This window comes from Triticum aestivum, chromosome 4D (genome assembly GCF_018294505.1).
Source record: "Triticum aestivum cultivar Chinese Spring chromosome 4D, IWGSC CS RefSeq v2.1, whole genome shotgun sequence".
Lineage (NCBI taxonomy): Eukaryota > Viridiplantae > Streptophyta > Magnoliopsida > Poales > Poaceae > Triticum > Triticum aestivum.
Window position 1 is genome coordinate 225,386,839 of NC_057805.1, and position 8,066 is coordinate 225,394,904.

Consider the following 8,066-nt stretch of genomic DNA (forward strand, 5'->3'; position numbering starts at 1 on the left):
TGTGTAGAGCTCTGCCAGCTGAGCTGCTGTGATGGATTCTTTGATAGGAAGGAAATGAGCCATTTTAGAGAGCTTGTCAATGACAACGACGATAGCATCATTTCCGCGCTTGGATTTGGGAAATCCAGTCACGAAGTCCATTTCGATATGATCAAACTTCCATTCCGGAATAGCAAGAGGTTGGAGGAGACCAGCTGGTCGTTGGTGTTCTGCTTTCACTCTTCGGCAGACATCACATTCATTCACGAATTGAGCAATTTCTCGCTTCATTCGAGTCCACCAAAACGACTGCTTGAGATCATGATACATCTTCGTACTTCCAGGATGAATAGAAAGGAGAGAATTGTGCGCTTCGTTCATTATGAATTTCCTTAGATCACCTTTCGGAACCACAATTCGGTCCTCGAAGAACAAAGTGTCTCTGTCATCAATGCGATAGCACTTGTATTTGGAAAGACCCTTGTCGATACCACGTTTCACCTTCTTCACCATGGCATCAAGGAGTTGTGCCTCACGAATTTGATCTTCCAAAGTAGGAGATACTATGAGGTTGGCAAGAACGCCTTGAGGAACAACTTGGAGATTCAGCTTGCGGAAAACTTCACAAAGATCCGGTTGGAACGGCTTGAGAATTAAGCTGTTGCAATAAGCTTTCCTGCTTAACACATTTGCAATGACATTAGCCTTGCCTGGAGTATATTCGATACTCGGATTGTACTCTTGAATCATTTCGACCCATCGAGTCTGCCTGAGGTTGAGATTGGGCTGAGTGAAGATATACTTGAGACTCTTGTGATCAGTGAAAATGTCCACTTGTCTTCCCAACAAGAGATGTCTCCATGTAATCAATGCATGGACAACTGCCGCCAACTCAAGATCGTGAGTGGGGTAGTTCTTCTCGTTGGGCTTCAACTGCCGAGAGGTATAGGCCACAACTTTCTTCTCTTGCATTAACACAGCACCGAGACCTTGGAGAGAAGCATCACAGAAAACTTCATATGGCTTGGATTCATCAGGAGGAGTCAAAACAGGAGCTGTGACTAGTTTCTGTTTGAGAGTGTTGAAAGCAACGTCACACTCAGGAGACCAGACATACTTCACATGCTTCTGTAGGAGGTTGGAAAGAGGCTTTGCAATCTTGGAAAAATTCTCAACGAATCTTCGGCAATAACTTGCAAGACCCAGAAAACTGCGGAGCTGCTTGACATTTTGAGGAGGTTCCCAATCCAGAACTGCGGACACCTTCTCGGGGTTAACAGCGATGCCTTTGGCGGAGATGATGTGACCAAGGAAAAGAACTTCATCAAGCCAAAACTCACATTTGGAGAACTTCGCATAGAATTGATACTCTCTGAGCTTGTCCAGCACCAATCGCCAATGTTTGGCATGATCCTGCTTATTCTTGGAGAAGACCAAGATATCATCGAGATACACCAAAACGAATTCATTGGTGTAGGGGTTGAAGATGAAATTCATCATCCGAGAGAACACCGGAGGAGCATTGACAAGGCCGAAAGACACGACAGTATATTCATAGGAACCAAAGCTTGTTCTGAATGCTGTCTTGGGAATATCTTCTTCACGAATGCGAATCTGATGATAACCCATACGAAGGTCAAGCTTCGAGAAAACTTTAGCGCCCTTGAGTTGCTCAAATAGCTCATTGATGTTGGGAAGTGGGTACTTGTTCTTGATTGTCTTCTTGTTCAATGGACGGTAGTCGACGCAAAGTCGGTCCGTGCCATCCTTCTTCTTGACAAAGAGAACACCACAACCCCAAGGAGAAGAACTCGGTCTGATCAAACCCAGACGTTCTTGTTCATCGAGCTGCTTCTTCAATTCCTTCAGCTCGTTTGGTCCAAGCTTGTATGGACGCTTGCAAACGGGTACAGTACCAGGCTCTAGTTCGATAACGAACTCAACTGGCCGGTGCGGAGGCATACCCGGAAGCTCTTCTGGGAAGACATCTTGATACTCGCAAACGACTGGAATTTGAGAGATGGCATCCAATTCGCCCTTCTCATTGAGAGAGAAAAACCGAATGGTTTCATTACGAGCGGCAAAAACAATCACATCCTCAGACGAGTGTGTCAATTGAATTTCTCTGGCAGCACAATCAAGTTGAGCCTTGTGCTTAGAAAGCCAGTCCATCCCGAGAATAAGATCAATATCCGAGTCACCAAGAACAATTGGAGAAGACTGGAATGCATAATCGCCCAACTTGATGGTAACATTCGGAACCATGGAACTTGCATTCATGCATTTGCCTGGAGAGACAACTGCTAATGGCCTAGGCAATCCTTGGAAATGCAATTCATGCTTGGATGCAAAAGGTCTTGATATGAAAGAAAGAGATGCACCAGTATCAAAAAGAACTTTTGCAGGAATATCGTTAACAGGAAGATTACCCATTATCACATCAGTAGATTCCTCCGCTTGAGCTGCATTCATCATGTTCACCTTTGCAAACGTTGGATTATGCTTGACCACTGCATTGCTGGAAGATCTGACAGGAGGAGGAGGAGGAAGACACCTCTGGTTGAAGCACTTGTTAGCATAGTGACCTTTCTGCTGACATTTGTTGCAAGTCACCTCTGAGAGTGGACGGTGATAAGGAGCATTGGACTTTGGAGCTTGATTCTGAGACTTGTTCTGATAGCCAGAGTTGGAAGAGTTGTTAGAACCATGGCCACCTTTGTTCTTCTGCTGGTAAGGCTGACGAAACGGAGGAGGAGGAGGCAACCAAAACTTCTGTTGCTTAGCTGACACAAGTGAGGAAGAAGAAGACTGAACTGCGTCCCTGACTCTTTTCTTAGAAGCCTCACACTTGAGCTGAGCAGCCTCTTGCTTCAGTGCCATATTGTAGAATTGATCAAACTGAGTAGGCTCAACAAGAACGAGAGCTAACTGCAGGTCCTCTTTAAGACCACCTCGGAAGTGATAGATCATGCTCTTCTCATCAGGAACGTCTTGTTTAGCGAAGCGAGCAAGTTTCTGAAACTGAATGTTATATTGATACACAGACATGTTTCCTTGCTTGAGATTGCGGAACTCCTCACGCTTTCTCTCAACAACACTTTGTGGAATGTGGTGCGCTTTGAAGTCCCGACAGAAGTCAGTCCAAGTGATCACACGACCTCCTCTGGAATCTTTGTATTGCTGAAACCAATCAGCAGCTTGGTCCTTGAGCTGGAAAGAAGCGAACTTGACAAAGTCCTCAGGCCTGACATTGCTACATTCAAAATGCTTGTTGATGTCCACGAGCCAATCATCGGCATCCGTGGCCTCGGCACAGTAGCTGAAAGACTTGGGCTGATTTGCGAGAAACTGGTTGAGAGTGGCAAAGTGAAACTGATTGTTGCCTTGACCTTGATTGCCTTGATTGCCTTGCCCTTGAGTACGTTCTTGCAAGAGTTGCAGAATCATCTGAGCATTGGCGTTGGTGGCTGCCATGATTGATTGCCATGCCTCCGGAGGTGGAGGTGGTGGCGGAGGGTTCGCTTGACTCCCTTCATTGCGATCCGGATTCTGACGCGTTGGCGGAGCAATCCTGAAGAGGGTGACATCCGTTAGCATCTTGATAGACAAAAGATAAGTAGAATCAACGGATAGAAATTGCAACATATAATCTTCACAATAAACATTCGAACGAAGATGAACGAATGAATTCCGTAGTAAACCATCACACTTCCATAAGTTGGGAAGCCACTTGAAAAAGATATGTAATGAGCATATGAATTTGAAGCAACTCGAATACCACAATACAAAATAAAACAAAGTATTGGCTTGCAGAATAAGCCGGAACAAACATATGATAGATATTTCGTCCGAAGTTTTCGTGGTGGGGCCCACACGGGCTCAATCGTACAGCACCATCATGTACAAGGCTGTGCACATGACATACGAAGCGTCCCCGAGTCGGCAAAGCCATGGACCCTTTAAGACACAACGAGACCACTGTAAAATCAACCGTATACAGGCGGACCACTAGACGTCGAACCCCAATCTCATATCATGCGTCTGTCGGAAAGATATCCTAAGGCTACTAGAATTCCCACTTATAAACTCCCGAAACTTTCTGGTTATGCAATCTGGTGTAGGGGATACAGGGGACACAAATATATATCACCCAAACTAGCAATCCCTAGATCCAGCTGTATCCATCCGTCAACACATAACCAAGAAACCTTCGGAAATCGTTTACCTCAACCTTCGAAAAACATCCGTTATACAAGTTATGGCAATACTCCCGAACTCCCGCCCCAGTACTGGGTGGCGTCGAGGTGATCTCACCAACAACTGCATAAAAGAGATTTCGATGTCGGCGAAACTCAGGTATTCCAGAACTGCAACGATAAAATTGTGACGACAACACCTCGGAGCTCAACTCCCCGGGACACTGCCACAACCCCTAAATGACAGGAGGCACCAAGAACAATGTTCTTGTCACAAATCGATCGGAACGATTCCAAGATACCCGCGTGATCCTAAAAATTTTTTTTAGTGAAATTTGAGGAGAGAATAGTCAAAACTTCTACGTCAGGAGACCTCACCAGAGCGACGAAGGGACTGAGGAGTAAAAAGAATCCTACTCTCCGATATATATAATCCTAAGACTCAAAACTTGTTTTCTAGACTCAACAACGTCAGCGATTCGATCAAGCAGGGGGCTCCTAAGTCGGGGATGGCTCTGATTACCAACTTGTAACGCCCACGATGCGGCTATATCTCCCACGTGTCGAGGCACGACTTAGAGGCATAACCGCATAGTGGTTTTGTCGCAAGAAGGGTCATCTTCACACAATCCCATGTAATGAACAAGAATGGGATAAAGAGTTGGCTTACAATCGCCACTTCACACAATACATAAATATCATCCATACATCATCCAAAATACAAACATATAGACCGACTACGGTCAACATCCAGATGAAAATAAGACAACCCCAAATGCTAGATCCCCGATCGTCCCAACTGGGCTCCACGACTGATCATCAGGAAAAGACACATAATAACGACCACGTTCCTTGTCGAACTCCCACTTGAGATCGACGCCATCGTCTGCACTGGCATCGTCGGCACCTGCAACTGGTGTTGGAAGTATCTGTGAGTCACGGGGACTCAGCAATCTCACACCCGCGAGATCAAGACTATTTAAGTTTAAAGGGGGAATGGTGCAAAGAGGTGGAGCTGCAGCGGCAAAAACATATTTGGTGGCTAACTTGCGCATATGAGAGCGAGAAGAGAAGCAAAGGAACGGACGTCATCTAGCAATGACCAAGAAGAGGTCCTGAACGCCTACTTACGTCATACATAACACAGACCGTGTTCACTTCCCGGACTCCGCCGAGAAGAGACCATCACGGCTACACACGCACTTGGTGTATTTTAATTGGGTCAAGTGACAAGTTATCCACAACCGGACATTCACAAATTCCCATCTGCCTCATAACCGCGGGCACGGCTTTCGAAAGATAATACCCTGCAGGGGTGTTCCAACTTAGCCCATCATAAGCTCTCACGGTCAACGAAGGATAAACCTTCTCCCGGAAAGACCCGATCAGTCTCGGAATCCCGGTTAACAAGACATCTCGACAATGGTAAAACAAGACCAGCAAAGCCTCCCGAATGTGCCGACAAATCCCGATAGGAGCTGCACATATCTCGTTCTCAGGGCACACCGGATTGTCCAAGCTTCCGATAGGCCAGACCAGAGTTGCCCCTGGTGGCCACCGGCGGCTGACAGTTTGGACCAATACTCAGAGGAGCACTGGCCCGGGGGTTTAAAATAAAGATGACCCTCGGGCTCTAGAAAACCCGGGGGAAAAAGGTATAGGTCGCAAATGGTAAAACCAAGGTTGGGCCTTGCTGGAGGAGTTTTATTCAAGGCGAACTGTCGAGGGGGTCCCATAAATCACCCGACCGCGTAAGGAACGCAAACTCAAGGAACATAATCCCGGTATAACAGTAACTAGGGCGGCAAGAGTGGAACAAAACACCAGACATAAGGCCGAGCCTTCCACCCTTAACCAAAATATATAGATGCATTAATTAAATAAGAGATATTGTGATATCCCAACATGTCCATGTTCTGATATGGAACAACTTCAACTTCACCTGCAACTAGCAACGCTATAAGAGGGGCTGAGCAAAAGCGGTAACATAGCCAAACAACGGTTTGCTAGGAAAGGATGGTTAGGGGCTGACATGGCTGAAATAGGAGACATGATATAGCCAGTGATAGGTAGCGAGCATGGCAATAGAGCGAACAACTAGCATAGCAAAGATAGAAGTGATTTCGAGGGGTGGTCATCTTGCCTGCAAGATTCTCAGAGTTGTCGAAAGCTTGATCCTCGTAAGCGTACTCGACAGGTTCCTCGTTCACGAACTCGTCTCCCGGCTCTACCCAAGACAAGAACACAAACAAACGGACCCACAATCAACAACGAGAAATGCACAAGCAACATGATGCAAGACATGTATGATATGCAAGATATGATATGCGATGCGTATGCGTGCTCCGGAAGGAAAATGATGAACATGGCAGTAACTTGGAAAACCAAGAATGTCACTGGAAAGATGAGATGATTTCGGTCGAAATCGATATAAAGATCACCGGAATCGGATGCACGGTTTGCAAATGGCAAGCAAAACAAGAATGACACTAATCTGCGTTAAACAGCAAGATAGCACTTAAAATACCACAAGTAACAATGCTACAGCACCCCAACATAGCAACAAATCACATGGCAGTAATCTACAGGAGATGCTTGACAAAAGATGAACACTGAGCTACGGCTAGTTCACAACATATCAAGCTCAAACAAGCATGGCAAAAGTGCAAAAGATTACAGGTTCACAGACTTAGTGAAAAACTGGACATGGCAGAAATCAGCATCAGGTAGCAATGTTCGGAGCACGAAATCAATATGCTACAGGAACTTAACATAGCAAAACAAGGCATGGTAGTGTTCTACTAAATGCACATGACAAAAGTCCCTTACTGACCATAAGCCAAAAAGGAACAGAAGATATGATGGCAAGCATGTAAACATAGCAAGTTTCGTTATCAGGTTTTAGACTTAGCAGAAAATAGAGCATGGCAGAAATATAAATATGTAGGCCTCTTTGTGAGCTTGATGCACTCACTACAGAGCAATGCATGACAACCCAAGCATATCTACAGCAAGATGGCATGTTTATGAAGCTATCCATGGAAAGAACAATTGCGTAGCATGTATGGATAAACTACAATAAGCTTGGCAAAAATGCATACCATGTTAAGAATCTGCCAGAAATATTTTATAGCAAAACTAGAGCAAGATTGAGTCATTCTATTGTACTCTAAAATTTCTAAGAATTGCAGAAATGGATCAATTGCAACTATATCTACAAAACATCCTTACTGAACAACTCCAAAATATGCATGGATCTCTCTCTAGCATCAAGTTTACATGGCAACAAAATTACAGCAGACAAAAACTTAGAGAACTCACTAAGTCCCTGAAATCAGAATTATTATGGGGCCTACTTTGCATGCTTGTGCTAGTCACCAAAAAGAACACAAAAATACATGGACCATACCACTGGAAAGATGGCATGGCATACTTCAAAACACATGTAGAGTTCATGCTCAAAAGATGAACAGAATAAATGATACAAAAATGACAAATCTCCAAGTTCTGATAAGAACCAGAGATTAACAGCAACTAGCCCTCTTCCAACGAAGATTTGGGCATCAAGTTGACCTCTAATGGACATGGTGCAATTGAACAAAATTTAGAGCATCAGGAGACGAACAATTTGACATATTAAACGCGCGAATCGGAGCTACATGCACAAAGTTATCGCTTCGGGAACAGAAGCATATGCTGAGAAAATTATCAGACTTAGCAAAACGGAGGGGGGTTTCGGGTCAACCTTTGACCAGATCTGGATCGCGGTCAACGGGAGCTCGAGCTCGCCGGCTCGGGCCGGAGGAGGAGAGGGGGCCGGCGGGCGAGGGGCCGGAGGCCGGTGGCGAGGCGGCGGCACCGGAGGAGGGGGCCGCCGGCGGGGGCGGCGCC